The sequence below is a fragment of the Bactrocera neohumeralis genome, chromosome 2 (genome assembly GCF_024586455.1).
Source record: "Bactrocera neohumeralis isolate Rockhampton chromosome 2, APGP_CSIRO_Bneo_wtdbg2-racon-allhic-juicebox.fasta_v2, whole genome shotgun sequence".
Lineage (NCBI taxonomy): Eukaryota > Metazoa > Arthropoda > Insecta > Diptera > Tephritidae > Bactrocera > Bactrocera neohumeralis.
The window spans coordinates 65,735,969-65,754,985 of record NC_065919.1 but is presented as its reverse complement, the minus strand read 5'-3'; the positions used below and the strand labels follow the sequence as shown (position 1 = coordinate 65,754,985).

Below are 19,017 nucleotides of genomic sequence, written 5' to 3'. Positions count from 1 at the left end.
GTCATATAAAGCTTTGATGTGTAATATGTCCTTAAAAATACGTATTCTGGACTCTCATCTGGTTTTCTATCTGGCAAATTTAAGTGCTATGAGTGACGAATGAGGTGAAAGGTTCCAGCAAGACATTTTCCTAATAAAGAAGCGCTATCAAGAGAAGTGGAGCGCAGAATGCTGGCAGATTTTTGTGGGAGGCTTAAAACAGGCTTTCCAAAGTTCCTCGAAAATCATACGCATTTTTTCTTTATTAAGCATTAATTTCTCTAAATGTAGCTGATGCTTGTACCTTTAAAGAAAATCCTTGTTTTGATGTCACAAGAAAACATGACGTGCCAATTTTATTTCATTCACATGTTATTGTTTAGTGGCCCTAGTAACTATATTCAAAATTTGATATAAGTTTTCATATGACAAAAAATAATTAAAATTTTGTTGAGCAGTGTAATTATCAAATATTTTTTTTTGCAATTTCTTTTCGAACTAATTCTCACATGTTTTCAACACAGCTCAAGCGGGATTTTATATTTTTTCTTATTTATGTACATATCTACCATTTGATCAAGTTTGACCCGGACTGTCCATTTAAACTGTGCGATCAAATTCTAATCGTAGACTGGTACAACCGGTGTTTACCTTCGTTTGTCAATTAGTGGGTGTTTGGCGGGTGTTTGTTTACGAAGCGATAGATTTGTCGAGCGATTTTTATCATGAAAAAAAAAACAGACTTGAGCAACGAGTTTGAAAATGTTGTGTTTCCAGTGAAATTAGAGCAACGAAATAATTGAAAATGTTGCAGAAGTACTCTTGGGAGTCTACTTTATCATGGACATATGTAAGTATTCAATGAAGATCGTGAAGTCAACTTACCCCTAGTCGGTTGTTCGTCCACATCTGTTAATGGCGATAACATCGAAAAAGTTAAAAAAACAATGCTTGAAAATCAGTGTGATGGTCTTCAAAGAGATCATAGAGGATCGTAACATAACTTATGGATCGACTCAACATATTTTGTTTAGTATTTTGAGTATGAAGAATGTCAATGCAAAACTCGTACCAAAATACCCGACTCCTTTGGAAAAGCGACTAGTAGAGGTTGTAAAATAGATGCTTGACAACGTAGCTGACGTCCCAACTGCCCAGCAATCTAACGTATGACGTTCCAAAAGTCGAAACAGAAGTAACCAAAATTCCTTGAAGACATTAAAGGCCACACTAGCCGAGGCTTATAACAAGTGTATGGAATATGAGATCAAGCGTAAGCAGCTTGTATTGGCTCCAATTGTGCCTATTTTGAAATCTATTGCATAAATTTGTATAAAAAAACTGTGAAAATGTTGTTTCTTTTGTTAGTCCGGGTTATTATTGATCAAATGGTAAATACATGCTATACACCGTTGTACATATACATATGACTCATTTTGTTTATAAAAACAACTTGTTTGTTTATCCAATGAACTAAATACATTTATTTGGAAATAATACTTAAATTCTTTTTATGAGCTGACAAGCACGTGGAAAATATTACAATTCATATACTGTACACACAAACATACATATATACCTAGATAAATAAGCACACCTGTAACAACTCAGTATCTGAGAATCTTAGCATCTCTGGGGATCCACCAGTCAATGATATAGATATTTTTTTGCGGCTTATGGGTTTGGGGTTTTCATCTGCTTGCCTGCCAATATGTATTGCTTACGCACATACATCGTCATATGCATATCAGTTATACGCAACTGATCAGCTGGCTTGCTATTTGCGGTATTAGCACTGCATGAGTGCACTAAAGCACATACATGCATACATACATACACAATTCAATTGAATTTTATATTTGTTATCGTTTTGTGGAAGAGAGTGAATTTTGTTTGGTTATGAATGTAAGAATTGGTGATTTTTCTGAAATACGTAAGCTTTCAACTACGTTAGTCGTATTAAGAATTCCATTTTAAATAAGAGAGAACGGAAGAACTCATTGTGATATTGATTTGTTAAAGCATTTATAACTTCGCCATTCTTTTTCATCGGCATTTTAATGGTTTAAGCAAATTTAGACAAGTCTACAATAAACCTTTTTAACTTTTTTGAAACCTCTCTCTTTTTGAGGCCAGTTGGCATCTGATGCATGTGGCCGGAGAAGTACGAATCTTTGAAAACATTGTCATTGTAAAACTCATCGCATAATTTTTGAAATACTGTCGACGGATTAGATTTCTGAACAGACAATAATTGGATGAAGTCGAACTTAAGTAATTTTCACGAAGCCTATGATAAAGACTACCCAAGGAGTTTCAAATTTCGAACTATTTTTGAAAAAGAACATGTTTTTTGGCAGAGAATTGTTTTTTGACAGAGAATTGCTTTGTTTAAATACGGATTCACAAATAAATGATTCGGAGGCATCGAGTACAAGTGGTCGATTTTGCTATCGATAGAACCAGGAAAATAACTGTGTTGACGGGGTCTAATCGTCGGTATAAATGTCATGTTACTTTATGGAAAAGTAGTAGCTAAAAGATCCAGCTTTCAATTATGCGTGATTCTCTTAGGTTCTGCGGAGCTCTTCGATCTATTCTTACATGATGGATTTGAATATCATTCTTGCATATGAGTGCCGTTCGACCTTTTGTAAAAGGTGACTGTTTGTAGCAAGTTTCATCCGCGATAAGATATGTTTAAAGGAATGGATTTCGTCGGTGATTTTCGAAAAACATTTCCGGATGTTTACTAAGATGTTTCATTGGGAGCATGTATGTACATAAACTTTGTAATGTGGCATTTAGAAGACATCAATATACATTGATGATGATTGATAGACATTGCTATAATGTTACTAGTAATAATCGCTGCTGAAAACCTTTTTTGATAGTGGATCTCAAAATTTTTGAATCGTTCTAAGAGTTCTTCACCATACACAATCCTGTTTTCACAGCGACGTTCAAAGAAATGATCTGGTGTTTATTCTTCTGTTGTGTTTCAATCCTTATCATTTTAAGATTGTTGTTTACCAAATATAACTGTCTTACAGGTAGACTGTTCTGTATAATTTCATGTTTGTTGTTAACCGTACATCGTCGCATTTTCTATTACTTGGGCTTATGACACACCCTTTATTTGTTTATATTATAAATAGAGCTTAAATCAGTTTTAAGTTAAAAGTGCCTGTTTAATCATAATCATACTAAGTCTTTCTTCTTCTTTTCAAAAATTAATATTCGTAACTGTAGTCGCGCTCATTAATTCTGCATCATTTAGCGCTGATCCTCCTCGGCAATCTGATATGTGTTGGCTATAGCTTACGAATTTTTTATCGCTTTTCGCGTAAAGCTCACGCCACTTATTTCATATAATGAGTATAATTGACAATATCCTCAAGTAACTAAGCGACACGCATACAACTAAATGAAATAAATAAGGAGAAATTTATTTCTGTAGATAAGCGTAGGCTATACAAGGGCGTGTGATTATATCTTGCGTTTAAAAAATAATGAAAATATATTTTTAAATCTTTTTCAAATATAAAAGTATGAAATCCACACACCACACCACAATAAATACAGATATGCGTTGATAAAAAAATATAAATATTCTTCGAAGCAATAGCTTAGACATTTTACGCTGTTCCTTTAATGCGGAGTCCTTCAGTAAGTTTTGTTATGAGTGAGCTTTTGCTTGTTCACTTGACTTGACGATGAGATCTTTTGGTCTGAATTCTTTTATTGTAACAAAAAGAAAACATTTGTTAAGAAATCTACCATTTCAAAGAACTATAGGTTATTTTAAAGGTTATATTAAGGGTTATTTTAACGGTCATGAAGATTACTGCTGACTTTCACGAGTTAATAAAGCTTTGATTCAATTATACCAATCCTGGGGTGCTGAAATTTGTAAGTACAGTGTTAGACTAACGATATTTTGGAAAGCTTTAAAGTTGAAACAGTTCTTTAATAGGGTTTTTGTGAGGTTATATCTTGATACCTTATAATTAAATGACTTATGTCGAAATTAATCAAAAAAAAAAAAAAATATGCTAACAATCCTAAAGTTTATGCTTCAAGTTTTTAATGGTCAACTACAACGGTTTTTAAGCCCACTAAATTGAGATTCGCCCACCCTCGTAACGCCCGCTCGTAAGTGCTGTCCATCATTTGCGAACCCACTAAGTAGAATTGTATGAAAGCACATTAGTTGATGTACTTTTTAAAGTGATTTCATCATCAAACCGCGCTTTATATTATTTATAATAGAGTGTGTGATAAAAAAAATCTGCAGACACACTCGCACACGCACATAAACCGCAATTCCGCATGCGGATTATTTAATCTATGACTACAATTTCTTAATATAACACAAGTAGCGTTATAAATAAATGAAAGATCTGCCTTTGTTATGGTGTTTGTTGTTGTGCAGGTCAATTCTTTTTAATATATCAAGCAAATGATATAAAGAATGACCACTCATCTGAGCTCACTCTGCGAGTATGATGCGACTGTCTACACAAACTGAGTGCGTGAAAATGTTGTTCGGCTTTGTTGCAACAGATTGCGGTAAATAATGTTTTTTTTCATAATTAATTTAAGCACAAAAGCTCAATTTATTTCGTTAAAAGATGAATTTTATAATGCAAGAATATATAAAAGAAGAAATATAAGCTTTATATTTGTGAACATAATCGTTTTAGCATCAACCGATTGAATTGTCATTTTAACCTAGCTCTCAGCTTTATCGGGACGAGTCAAGCAAGAACGCGATCTATACCCGAAATATCTATAGTAATGGACACACGAGAGATGTCGAGCTCTCTTGGCAGCTCTCTTACACTAGCCTGATGATTTTCAAGCACTATATCCTTTACTTTTTTAATATTTTCATCATTTGAAGAGGTCGAAGGTCGTTCAGAAATAGTTGGGTCTGTGTCAAATCATAACTTTTCAGATTTTGAGAAAGGATTTGAAAGGACCACCATAAACGTCGTGAATTTTTTGATGTTACCTTGATATAAGTTGAAAAAGAAAACGATTTTTTTTAAGAAAATCAAATTCTTCTGAATTCTGGTGCGAAGAAAATCCACACACTTCGAAAAAGTCTTTCAGACGGGTCTGCGTGCTAAACAGACGGTTTGGTGTGGTTTTTGATCATGGAATCAACATGGATTTATAGCAAGATAAGTTTGGAGAATGCTTTTGATCTATTTAAACAAGAATAAGTGCAACAACAGATTTATTGCAAGATAAGTTTGGAGAATCGATTATTTCAAGAACATTGAATGACCTCTAAGAAGTAGTGATTTAACACCATTAGACTATTTCTTGTGGGGTCACTTGAAGTTATTGGCCTTTAGCCATAAACCAGACTCTCTTCAAACTTTAGAAGCCAATATCGAACGTGCTATTCATAACATACGACTTTAGTTAGAGGAAAAAGTACTCGAAAATTGGGTTCATCGAATTCGTTCCTGGAAAGAAGTCGTGTAGGTCTTTTGAATGATGTTAAATGCAGAATTTAATTGTTTTAATTGTACTTCATATTAAATTAAAAATATTTGAATTTCCTTAATATTAAATGCGTTTTTTTCTGAAAATAAATCACATCACTCTTATTGGAAAGCCCTGTATGTATATGCATATAAATCCTTCATGACTGTTATTTATATATATGTACATACTAATTCCTTTCAGTTACCATATTTCTTCTTTTTACTTAAAACCATTTTTTAACTTCAGACTGCAAGTGGACACACCTTTGACATTTAATCCCTGAGGAATGTACTAAGTTATGTTTCATGGCATATTAATTGCGTGCTGAATGGACAAGGGTGAATAAATTAGGATAAAATGCAAGCGATACTAATTCTAAAGAATGTCAAAGGAAGATTGTGCTAAGATATCACACACCTCACATTTATATCTTTTTATATAAAATATATATATCATACATATGTACAACAAACATATTTAGTACAAACACATATTCTTTATATACTCTTATGCAGATTAGCATTAAGAATGAAGAGAATTGGAATGCAATGATTTTTATACACAGAATTAAATATCGAAAGAATAATGCGAAATTTTGAGATAGAACTAAGGCTTAAAAGCTTTGGAAATGAGATTTCCAATTCAAAAGGATTTAAGAATTCAAACTTCTCCATCGCTTCAAAAACTTATCGATTTTTTTGCGATTCATTACAACAACATTAGCAATGCGGAAACATCTAAGCGGTTAAGCAACGTGTGTAACTGTGGCAGAGGCGTGACTGTGGCGCGGACTTTAGAGGAGTTTTTAGTAAAACACAACTTCAATATATACTTTTGGATAATCAATCATTTCTTATTTTATTTTTTTTTTTGTTTTTTTACTTTTTTAGAGGAAGAACTTTTTGGGGACGTGTCAGAGGTCGCTGCTGTTTTGATACCAACTTTGAACTTTTGGAAGCCTTGAGTTGTCATCTGTTAGAAAAATTAGCACATATACATACTGATAAGAAATATTTAATATTTCACGATGTAACGGCAAGAAGCACACAGTTGAAAATAATTTTGAGAAAAGTTTCTACTCAAAATTTAGTACTATGTATTATATATTAATGCTGATAATTTTTGTAAAATATTAAAAAAATTCCGTGGTGTTTTAAATTGGAAGAACACAGTTTTGAAGACCGTTGCCACTCATTTGAAAATTGATTTTATTAAATTTAGAAAGTTCTCAGGTATTTAAAGTAAAATAAATTAATTTGGTAGTTGCCAAATGGTAGAAAAAATTATGAAAAAAATTTTCAAAGTTTCCAAATTAAAGTTAGAGAAGAAAAAGCACACAATTGAGAAAAAAAATTAAAAGTGTTGCTACTAATTTCGAAAAAATTCGGCATAATATTGATATTTATTTGAAAACTGTTTTTATTAAATTCAGAAAGTTCTCAGATATTTAAAGTAAAATAAATTAATTTGGTAGTTGCCAACAGGTGGAAGAGCTGCCACTCATTTCGAAAAAAATGCAGCATAATATTGATAAAATTAATTTCATGTTTTTAAATCTAAGTTAGAGATAAGAAACTTTGATATGAAAATATTTTTAAAGAAAGTTGCCACTTATTTGAAACATGTAGAAAAAATTGTTGCACATACACACAAATAAGTAAAAGGCTTTTATTGTTTCAAAATGAAAATCAATACCTAGTAAGCAAGTCAAAACCTTAAAAAAGTTTTGTTCAAAGTTGCCACATATTTAAAAAAATAAAACTACTGTAATAAAGTGAGTAAATAGTTTTGTAAAGAAAAATAATTTCATTTAATGTTTCAAAATTAAAATCAGAAGTTAAAAAGTAATAAGGTTGCCACTTAATTGAAAAATTTTAATTTTTTTTTAAATTTTCACCTTAGGAAATTTATTATGTATTATCAATAAAATTAATTAGATAATTTAACATTTCGCAGAAAGTTGCCACTTTTTCAAAAATTTTAGAATAAAAAAAAAATAAAAATAAAAGTGTTGCACATATCAATAAAGTCCTTTTAATGTTTTAAGATGGAAATTCAAACCTAGTAAGCACGTCAAAAGCTTAAAAAAGATGAGTGCAAAGTTGCCATATATTTGAAAAAATTTAAAGTATTGGAATAAAGTAAACTGTTATGTGATAAGAATTAATTTCATTTATTATTTAAAAATTTAAATCAGAAGTTAAAAATTAAAAATTTTAATAAAGTTGCCCCTTTTTGGAAAAAATTCAATATTTCGAAAAATTTAGAATTATTAAAAATGTTGTACATATCAACAATGTATAACAAAATGAAAATCAAAACCTAGTAAGCAAGTCAAAGCCTTAAACAAGTTTTGTTCAAAGTTGCCACTTATTTAAAAAATTTTTTTTTTTTAATTTTCAAATCAGGAAATTTGTTGTGTGTTATCAATAAAATTTACTAAATATTTTAAAATTTAAATCAAAAGCTAGAAACTAATATTTAATAATGTTTCGAAGAAAGTTGCCACTTATGCGAAAAAGTTAAATTTTAAAAATTATAAATTAATTTTTTTTATCATATTGAAGAAGTTTTTGTATTATGTAATTATAAAAGCAAAAAAATTAAAATTTGTAAAAATCTTTAAAGAAAGTTGCCACTTATTCGAAAAAGTAATGTTATTAAAATGATAAAATTTTTCAATAATAATTTCAATGCTTGTATATTTGAAAAAAGTTATAAAATTGCATTAAATAAAAAAAGAGGGTTCGATAACCCAGAAACTACCTTTTCCTAAGCCACTGGACCGCATAAATTTGTGTGACGTATGCCGCTGTCGGCAGGTAGTTGCACAAAATATACATACATACATTAGCACATGTAAGTATGTATGTAGGTAATGTGTGGATAAAAGTACGTCACGGTTGCTTATTGGTAATTACCGGCAATTGCATCAGCCAAATGAGAATGCCTCACTTTTACGATGAAACTTAACAACGAATTATAACTATCGCCAATAAAGCCAACACTAATAGGTAAAATTGAGTTTAATTGTCTTTGAGGAACTAAATGAGCGTTATAAATAATTGGGTTTTTGCAACACGACTGTGTTTGAAAAATCCGTATTGCCAGTTATTGCAACAATTGCAATGGAATGCTGTTATCGTAAGGCTATTAAAAGGCAAACATTTGGGTCAGAACTTTTGTTATGCAAATTAAATGATTTAAAGGCGCCTGGAGAGACGATTTTTGAGCAATTCGAATATTTACTGCAGAGGAAATTAAATTTTTTTTAACTGGAGGCACGTCTTTATGCTGAAGTGTATACTCGAAAAACAATGTGTGGCATTAAATTTGTATGTATGTGTATTTATATGAGTGTGATGTGTCTATTAGCACACTTTGCTATTTTTTTCCATGTATCTCCAAAGCCTTCTACAGTCCATTACACAGTGTTGACTGTGACGTCACAACAATGCCAGCGCTATTGGTGGGCGTGACGTATTTTACATACATATATATATAACTGCATAGTGTTGCAAATATATATATACTAGAATATAAGCACTTAGCGGGCATATTACGACCCACATATGGTACGCGGTAAACTCGGCTTCTTTGGCACATTGTTGCTGTTGGCAAGAGTTCACGCGAATGTCCTTGCAGAAGTGGTTAACTAGCAAAACGATTATATATGCCAGACCATGTAAAAATATGCTATGTTTGTGTTTGTGTTAGTGCGCGCTTAGTGTAAGAGGATAAAATCGAATGTCGTCTTATTTTTAGACTCACACCCACGCGTATTTATACATCACGTCGAAATGCTCGGCATTAAAGCGAAAGACATGACAGCCAGCAAGAACATCCATTAGCATGTATGTATGTAATGAGGTCTTTAATAAGCTGTGACTTTAAGCGTTGTAATGAAGGACATTCAGCTATTCAATTTCGTTATGAAGAGAAAATTTGAAATCGAAGCGAACTCAATAACCTTTTTGACTCGTGCAAGTCCTTCAACGGTGTGTGAGTGTAAGCTTACCACGTTGTCTGTTGCTGCTTCGAAACGCTTGACGACGGTGCTTTACAACATTTACCGCGCACTAAATCATTTCTGTAACTGTCTATACAATAATCGCACAATTATTTAAATAATTTTCAGAAACTTTTTACCACCGAAAATCAATTACACGCAAAACACACGCCTCTTTTCGCCACACAGGAAAATCACACACCTCGGCACAATATCTGAATTGGAACTGAAAGCGTTGGCTGTCGAAAGTTGCTTAAAATCGACTCGAAATGCTCTCGTTTGCTCTAATAGAAATCTTCTTTCGTGTATCTTATGGGTACACAGCATCCACATTTGGTGGCGGCAACGGCAGCGAAAACGCAAGCGTTTCGTTAGTCGTCGTTTGCTCGCTGGTTCGATGTCGTGCTCGTTCCCGTTCCCGTTTCCGCTGTCGACGTCACGCCAAACATGCTTTCGTCCCTACCATACCCACTAAGGTTCGTATGCGGTCGTTTCATGATTTGGGTATAGCGACCTCAATGTATGTAATCAAGGTAGTTGAGTTTGCCCACTTGGGCAGCATCCTTCGTACGGTGGCACTTAGTTGGTGCATTGATTGTGCTACAGTGGGTTCAGAGTGATCTTTAAGTGGTAAAAACTTAAAGGTTCTGTTACTAGTTGCTTCGATGTATTTTGATATATGGATTCAATGAAGTAGTTTTCACCTTTCCTTTTTTGAAACCATGATTCTATCGATTATAGTGGGATTAAGTCTTACTGGTCCGTTCTTGAGTGTACTGATCAATCTCTAACGATCTAGTGTTGTTGTTGTTGTTGTTGTAGCGGAAGAGTTCTGCCTAGTTGACAGTTCTTGGCCGGTTAAAACTTTGTGTCCGTTTCGTAGACCCAACCGTTTCAAACAACGACTCTCCTATCGTGGGAACGGATCTGGAGAAAATAATTTGATCATTTAGTCATGCTCTGCTTTTGTAAGAAAATGGGTTTAGTGAAGTCAAAACGAAATATCATCAAACGGCGGACTTGGCACTCACGTCACTGTTGATCATGAACTTTGTATATGTTCGGATATGTCAAATTGAGAAGTAAAGTCCTCTCTCGACGAACAAAAAAAAAAGTCTTCGATACAGTTACTTGAGTTCGATCAGTGTGTGATAGCTATATGCTACAGTTACCTGATCTAGTTTTAGGGCCTAGTTCGCGTATATACAGACGGATCGGCATGGCTAAAAGACTCGGTTCATTACCTTGTTCATTTATATATACTATATGTATATACATACTTTATAGGATGTCCGACGTCTTCTGCTGGATGCTACAAACTTCGTGGAAAACTTAGTATACCCTGTTCAGGGTTGAATTAAATAAAGAGAATATATTATAGTGATATGACCGTTTGACTATCAATTTCCATCTCCACAAAATCATATCTTAATATCTGATTGTGGCAGAAGTTCGTTTAATTCGTAATTCTCGATGGTTTGGCGAATCAAAGACAGTTTTTGAGTTATGAGAGGAACCGTTTTTAAAATGATGATTTAAAGAATTTTCAGAACGGCTGAACTCACTCCGGGTTGAATAGAATAAATTAAAGTCCTAAACCAAATTCAAATAGATATTCGCTTTAAGAGAGTTGAGATAAATTTGAAATTTATGTATGTCAGGATAAAATAGTCCAACTTTATGAAGTTCAACATCTTCCTCGCTTTGTCAATTCCACTTTAGCAAGTTTCTGAAGGTAAGGTCTCAGAAGAAAAGCCTGTGATGACCTACAAAATAAGAAGAAAATAGTCGAGTGGTCAGGGTGATCGCTACTCTCCCTGGGGGAGTGTCTTTTCAATGCTTGATTAATGTTAGCTGCCATTTGTAGTGCATAGCTTGGCAGTTCTATAAAATATTTTCTCTCTTTATATTTTCCCCAAACGATGAGCTTCTGATATGATCACCGTTAGTTACAGATTCATATGAAAACGAAAAATTCAAAATATCTGCTTAAAAAGCACCAAAACTGCCCACCGTGCGCACATCATCGTTTCAGCTAAGGCAACTCCTGTGTATTTGAATTGCGAACGCATTTCGTCGTATAATTGTATGTGCGTATTTTTTCGTGTTTCGGCATGGCAGACTTAAATTATATGTTTTCGCAGTCTGAAACACATACAAATATACATATGTCCTAACATATGTACATACATATCTACCTTTCTCAAAAAAAGTTTCGTGTATGCTCCCTTTTATTCCTGTATTCCTCTAATATACCTCCTTGGTTGTATGTGTTATTGCGTGCACTTACAACCGTCCATATCTATGTCCATCACGTGATTTTAATGCTACTGCTTGGGAGCAACATAAATTCGGTTACCACTGCGAGCTTCAATGGCATGCTTTCTGTTTGTCCGTGTAAATTTGTGCTTTTAATTGCGCCTGTTCGTAGCATTGTGTGCTTCACAATGGTTTGCTCTCTGTTGCCTTTTACACTGCGCAGGCTTGCGGCGAGGTTACCGGGTTGCCAGGTAGGTTTTATATTTAATAAAATATTAAAAATTTATCGTTATTGATAGTATTTTAGAATTTTTTGGCGTGATTTGTATACTATCACGACTTGTTTCACATATTATGTATATAGAGTTATCTATAACAGAAGGATCCTAGATGATGATGATGATCTGAGACCAATTCACTATATAATTTTGTACATGCAACTCAAATTCCCAAAAAGTTGTAAGACTTTGTACATAATTTTAAAATTCTTAATTTATTCTTCGTTTCCCTTGAAGTAATCCACCAAATCCCAATTTTCGAAACAGATTCTCAAAAGTTGGCTCACATCGTGTTTTAGAATATTTATCGCTTGTGTGAAGTCGACGTTGTACAGTATGTAATCACTTATAAACTAGAGCCGACAAAATCAAGCGAATATCCTGGCCTTAAGTTATTGAGTTTAACGAAAGAATAACCAATTAAAGCGCAGAAAATAACACTGGATAGATCATGCCCTGAGGAAAGAAGCAGAAGTTGCGGCCAATTAAAATTAACATGGATAAGTTCGGCACTACGTGAATCAGCCGATGCAAAAGTCACCTAGGGCAGGGCAAAGATCTTATCGCCATCCATCGTATGAGATAGAGGATCCTTATTAAAGACGTATGTTTCAGAGAAGAGTATAAAGAAAGCAGGAGCTATCGGCTATAATCACTTACCTGGTATATACATATGTATGTATATTATTGATCCTTCTGGCGGTCTTCAATCTTAATTCTCTTTTTGCTCCATTTTTTCGCAGCGGTTGTCTGAGTTTCGGAAAAAGTTCTATGGAACTGAATATGAGACGGTTTTTGTTTGTAACGCATATTTCTTTTGATACCTCCATCCATCTCAAGTAACTAAAACTGTATGTATATCATGAAACCGAGAGCGTGGGCATACCAGATCAGATATTCAAGCGGTAGTCAAAACGAAATTTCACAGCATAAAAAAGAAAGGGTCAATTTATATAGACATTTAGTCAGTGCATTAGGCACAGTTGTGCAGAAGGCAGCAATAAGTGGGCTGAGTTAAACAATCTGGAGTTGTGGGCGATTTGGTTTCAGTAAACTGACCTAAACCACTCAGAACTTTCAAATGTTGGACAGTTCAGCGAAAAGCTCGCACACAGAGCAGACCACAAAGTACTTTCAGAGCGGACAGCATATATGCACTACATTTAGGTATTGGAGAAACCAGCATAGTAAGCTTGTTTCTAGTTTAAATATGCCTCAGCTTGTGGTCAGAATTATCTTTAAGCTCTCTTTCTCAATCAACGGGTGTCAACCAACATCTTTAATAAATCGCCGAACAAATTCTAACAAATAACGACAATTAAAACGATTTTACGAATCTCGAAATATGCTGTTACAAATTTGTGTATAAAGTTATGGGAAAAGCTTTTAGGTAACTAAAGTATGACCGCCAGTGTACCTACAATTCAGTTAAACAATTACAATTTACTTTCAGATACTTCTCAATGCCAGATGAAGATATATTTAAGCTTTTACTGGAAAGCTACGTGAGCAAAGCTTGTGCTAACCGCGTGTAGATGGCGCTCAATGAGCTTTCAGATAGCTTATTTTTTGTGAGCCGAGTGTGTGATGCAATCAGGTACCGAACTTAACCTTCACTACTTCCACCCTTACACCCACTTAACTATTTATTACTCCACAATGACTATTCCACTCTCGCTTTTCATTTCTCTACATGTCGCATACGCAAATAGAACTTTCTTCACCGCCAATGTGGCATGAGGGCACACTTATTAGTTTCTTTTTACAATACTCAAAGGCGGAATTTCGAAATCGTCCAATTTCAAATGTCTGAAGTGTGCATGTATGTTTGCCTGTACGTTGGAATGGGTGACAATATTGAACCAAAGACTGCTTTGCAACTTCGAGTGGATATTTGAGAGAAAGACGTCTAATATAAAACTTTTACTCACAGCGGGCTTTTAAACTTTATACAGTTATTATTGTGACTTCTTCTCGATTTGCTTCCTTTGTTGGAGCGGAAGAAGCCAAAAAATGCCAAATATTAAAAGTGAAATGAATGAACGATTGACTGCCGGAAAGTGAAAGAGTGGGCTGCGTGTGTCCTCGTTTTTATCCAATATAAATGGGATTAAATCCAACAGCTCAACTGGCGTTTTTATTGCGACGCTCAGGCTCTCGCCTCTAACGACCTCCTTGTAGGTTTTTTTTTGGGCGCCCGATGGCCATTTTTTGCATTTGAATTCGTATGAATTGCTAACTACATATGCAATGAAAAAGAGAAATGCACCCATCTCTTTTTCCTCTAGACAGCCTTCTCCAAACATTTTGATACCTGTGGCAAATTCTACCGTTGCACTCGCTTGTCCGACTGACAATAAGCCGCCACCTCTTTGGGAAATTGCCAACTGTGTGCATCGGCTGACTGCACTTCGATAGGCTTCCACTCTCCACCCTCATAGTTATAGCTATATGATACTTTTATCTACTTTACATACCTGTGCTTTGCCAAGCTACAGTGTGCGAAAGATGACTCCAATCAATAGTGAAAGTTTATTAGAAAAAAATTGTTGCTTCCTTTGACTATTTTTACTCACGCGAGGTTCTTAGTATTTTTAACTGGGAGTGTTTATTATCATTCGAAAGAACACTCTTTGGCATTTATTTTTTGAAGATCATCTCTGTCAAATGTTGGCCGTGGCTGTTGGCTTATCTCAGATGATCCATTCGTTGAGTCCAATTTTCGATGACTCGTTCGAGTATTTGGACTGGCAACTGGTGAATGACACGCATGATGTTTTGCGAATTCGAAGCGGAATTGTCCGCATGGACTTTAGACCGATGATTCCACCGACCCACACACCACACCAAAGCGTTGTTTTTTCTGAATGAGGCAATTTTCTTTGTTTACATACCCATTGAGCCAAAAATGGGCCTCGTCGCTGAACAAAATTTGGCTCGAAAACGTGGGATCTTCTTAGAACCTTTTAAGAGCGAAGCGATGTCGTATGGGAAAGTCGAGTGGCTTCAGTTCTTGCGCAAGCTGTATTTCGTAAGCCTCCAATTTAAGATCTCGACGTAAAACATACCGAACCGTTCCATGCGTCAGTTCGAGTTGCTGCGAACGGCGTCGAATCGACTCGCCACGGTTTTCGTGTACACTCTCAGCTACGGCTGCTATATTTTCTTAACTGCGCCTTTCGTCTATTCGGTCGAATATTATCCATTAATGAATAATGATGGTTGAATCTCCAAACCAAGCAGGTTCAAGAAAAGGCTTAGAATTCGAAGCTAGGAAGAAAGTTTTTTACAGTTATATGATGTCAATCTGTGGAAAAAGGCTTAAGGCCCTGGATTCCATTTATATCAGCAGGGATCACATCACCTCAGTAGCGCCCGGCAAACTCCTAGAGCTATTCAGGCTGCTGGGACTCTGGGAAGACATGTGATATCGAAGAGGGCACAATAGACCCTAGGTCGCGGTGCATTACCTCATAACATCTATCTATCTATCTATCTACAGTTATATGATACATCTACCTTACCAACAATATTCTTTCTTTAAATTTGTTGCTCGTCATATTTTATTGGACGTCTTTTGTCACCGTGCACGGTTAAATTTGTTCATGTATGTGTATGTGTGAGTATTTGTCGGCGATTTGGTCAAGTGAAAAACCCATTGAAAGGTTTTATACACGTCGCATGTGCAGCCATATTACGTCCGTTCCGAGAGTGATGCCTGAAAATCATTTGCATAGTTCAAAATCAATTGAATGCTGCCATATGTAAAATGTACTCACACCCGAATTTGTGGATATGCAACAGAGATGTATTTAAATTCAGCATTAAAAGTAACCGGAAAGTTTTACTATTTGAAAAATAACGGTTGAAATATTGGAGAAAAATTTAGTCCAATTTCCAGAAAGATAACACGGAACGTATTTGACTACATACAAAGAACTTCTTATGTTTTGGAGGAATGAGTGAAATTAGGGCACAAATAAAAGTATTCAGAGATTTTTGCTACATGAAAAATAACGGCTTAAGGCTTTGAAACATATTTAGTCGAATCTCCAGCAGAATAAATTTTTACGATAAGGAGGAGGATGTATCGATCTTTTTAGCAACAAGCAACAGTAGTCCATCAGCTGCTTTACAAGGCAAAGGCAAAGTTAAGACTACAAACTGAGGATGAAGCTTATAAAGGCTTCAGTTAGTTAAGTTTTAACGGGACTTCAGTTTCAAATATTTCGATGTATTGGGAAAAGTTGTTATAGTTATAAATTTTACTTTTTTGAATAGAATAATAAAACTCATACAATTCAGTCACTTTTATGACAGAATATAATCATCAGAACTGCTGCGAACTCCAGCATCTATTAGGCCTTTTGTAGTGGCATTATGAAATTTACAATTTTCCTACGCTTTTGTATGTTTTGCATAGGTTTCTCGGCATTCATTGTGTTGCTTAGGTTCTTAAATACTCATACATACATACACACATATATTTCTGAAGTTGATTTATGTATTTATGGCTAGTCTACGAGTATCTCATACTTTCACTTTCACGGTAGCAAATCGTCAGGGCTGAACTTTTTGCTTTTGAAATGATTATTTGTGGACGAACCTAAGCTTAAGCCTTACATAATGTGAGGTACGTAGGTTGATAAATAAGAATGCCGAAAACTGCAGTAATTAAATTTTTCTCTCTGTGCGATTTTAATTCGTTATGCAATTGACAAGGCATTATGCATTTCAACATACCAAATGCTTTCTTCACCTGATCTCTCCACCGGAGTGGATATCTTCCTCTGCTTCCACCGGGGGTACTGTATCAAAAACTATTAAATGTGGAGTGTTTTCTTTTGCACCGACAACGTGACCAGTGTAGCCGTTTCCGCAAAACCTTTCTCTCGAACACTCCTATGTCCATGCCTCTGCACTATACTTGCATAGCAGGGCGGAATGATAAGTTTGTTCGTCGAGAGAGGACTTTATTTTTCAATTGCGTGCTCAGTCCAAAGTAGCACTTGTTGGCTAGAGTGATTCTACGTTAAATTTCGAAGCTGACGTTGTTGTTGCTGTTAATGCTGGTTCCAAGATAGACGAAATTATCTGCGACTTCGAAGTTATGACTGTCGTGTGAGCTAAGTCGTGATTGCGATGATTTTTTGTTTGATGACATGGGATATTTCCTCTTATCCTCGTTCACTACCAGAACCATTTGCTTTGCTTCTCCCCACCAGGAGAAAGGAGAACTAAGGTCGCGGTTGTTATGCCAAAGATATCGATCAGGTTCTTCTTTTTGTGGATTGGACAGAGCAACCGTTCCAACCGTTGGGCACGCTTCCATCCATGAATGCTCCTTATCAGTTCTATTTTCCTTATATTCCGTACTTAAATAGCTCGAAAATCCATCGTTCGCTGGCATTTTGTTGTTCTTCAGACGGGTCTGAATTCAGCCAATAGAACATCTATTCCATCGTAATGGAATGGAGAATCGGGTTCACCATCTCTAGATGTTACACATTCACTGCTGTTCAGTAGGCTGGAGAAGTGTTCCCTCTATAATTTCAGTATGCTCTGAACATTAAGGAGTGCAAATTCAGTAGAAAACCGTTTCGCTGTCGGTTGTGATAGTAGCTTGTCGACGTCGTATCTTTCCTGTGTTTGTTGATGGACCTGCTTTGCTTTAGTGGTTTGAGTCAATGTTAGGTCCTCGAAGCATACCTACGTCAAGGACACTGGAGACATGTCGTCCATCCATTACCATATGGTCGATATGGTTTCGAACTTTTTGATCCGGAGGCAGTCAAGTAGCTTGATGAATTTTCTTATGCTGGAATCTAGTAACAACCCGTTTGGAGAGGTTTCACCGTAGAGGCTGAATTTATCGACTGTTGTACCAAAGATGCCTACTTTACCCACCCTAACGTTAAAATTGCCAAACACAATTTTCAGATCGTTTCTAGGGCAGTCGTCATAAGCGCGTTCCATCCGCTCATAAAAGACATATTTCGTCTTAACGTTCTTCTCTTCCTATTATGTTGCAAAATGTTGGTCTGATGCAGGTTGTGGCTAAACGCTCATCGACTGGAGTCAATGCAAGGACTCAACGACTGAGTCTTTCTCCCATCACGAAGCCCACAGCGAATTTGTGCTCATTTATATGACTGCTGTAATAAATGTCACTTATCTCCGTCCTTGCCTCGTCCATCGCAGCTTTTGGACGGCGATGATGTCTGCCATTACTTTTACGATGACATCAACCAGCTGGGCATCGGCACTTCACCAAATTAGAGACTGGACATTTCAGGTGCATGCCCTTAAATCATAGTCCTTATGACGTTTCCTGTGATCGTCATCAAAAGTGGGGTCTTTCATCCGAGGCTGTTGTTTCTTTTTCTTTGGGAGTGGTTTCTACGTAGCGGGTCCTAAACCCAGCGCAGAGTATAAAGTTTTATAGACATTTATATAGCGAGCCACTTGTTTCAAGACCGACTCTCTCTCACAGCCGCATCTGTGGTAAACAGACCCTACTATTAGAGTACAACCGTATTTGTTTCTTTTAGCCGTGATCCCAGGTGAAACACTGGTTGGCTACCGTATCTTAAACAAGGGTTACTCAAATATAGGAATTGATAGCCCTACGACTGTAACTGCTTACCCAGAAGCTTGACTACTCCCCATTACACTCCCGTTACGCAAATGTCTCTCACAAGTTGATATATGTACTAAAAAAGTCCGCTCTGACTTTTACAAATGATCGTTTTCCTAAAATCAAAAACTTTCCTGATGGAATTTCCGGAATTTAATATATGTGGCTACAAAGAATTTCAGTATCTTCGACAATTGAATGAAGTTGGAGCTCTAATAAGTACCAAAGGAGTGTTAAAATCTACATTGCTATATAATAAACCTATCATATCATGGATCCAATAACTGCTTCACAGCACAGAAGCTCTTACTCCCTCGTACTAAGGTGGGATTATTATTGGAAGATAGTTTTTA

At 35.5% G+C, this 19,017-nt stretch overlaps 1 protein-coding gene across 1 annotated transcript in view; it reads right to left on the bottom strand.

The window, feature by feature from the left end:
• Positions 1-9,720, bottom strand: part of LOC126751958 (Y+L amino acid transporter 2) — a 46,709-nt gene extending 36,989 nt beyond the window's left edge. The window contains exon 1 of the mRNA XM_050462458.1: positions 9,500-9,720. The gene's annotated coding sequence lies outside the window, so the exon portion shown is untranslated. The remainder of the gene's footprint in view (positions 1-9,499) is intronic.
• Between the last annotated feature and the right edge of the window lie 9,297 nt (positions 9,721-19,017).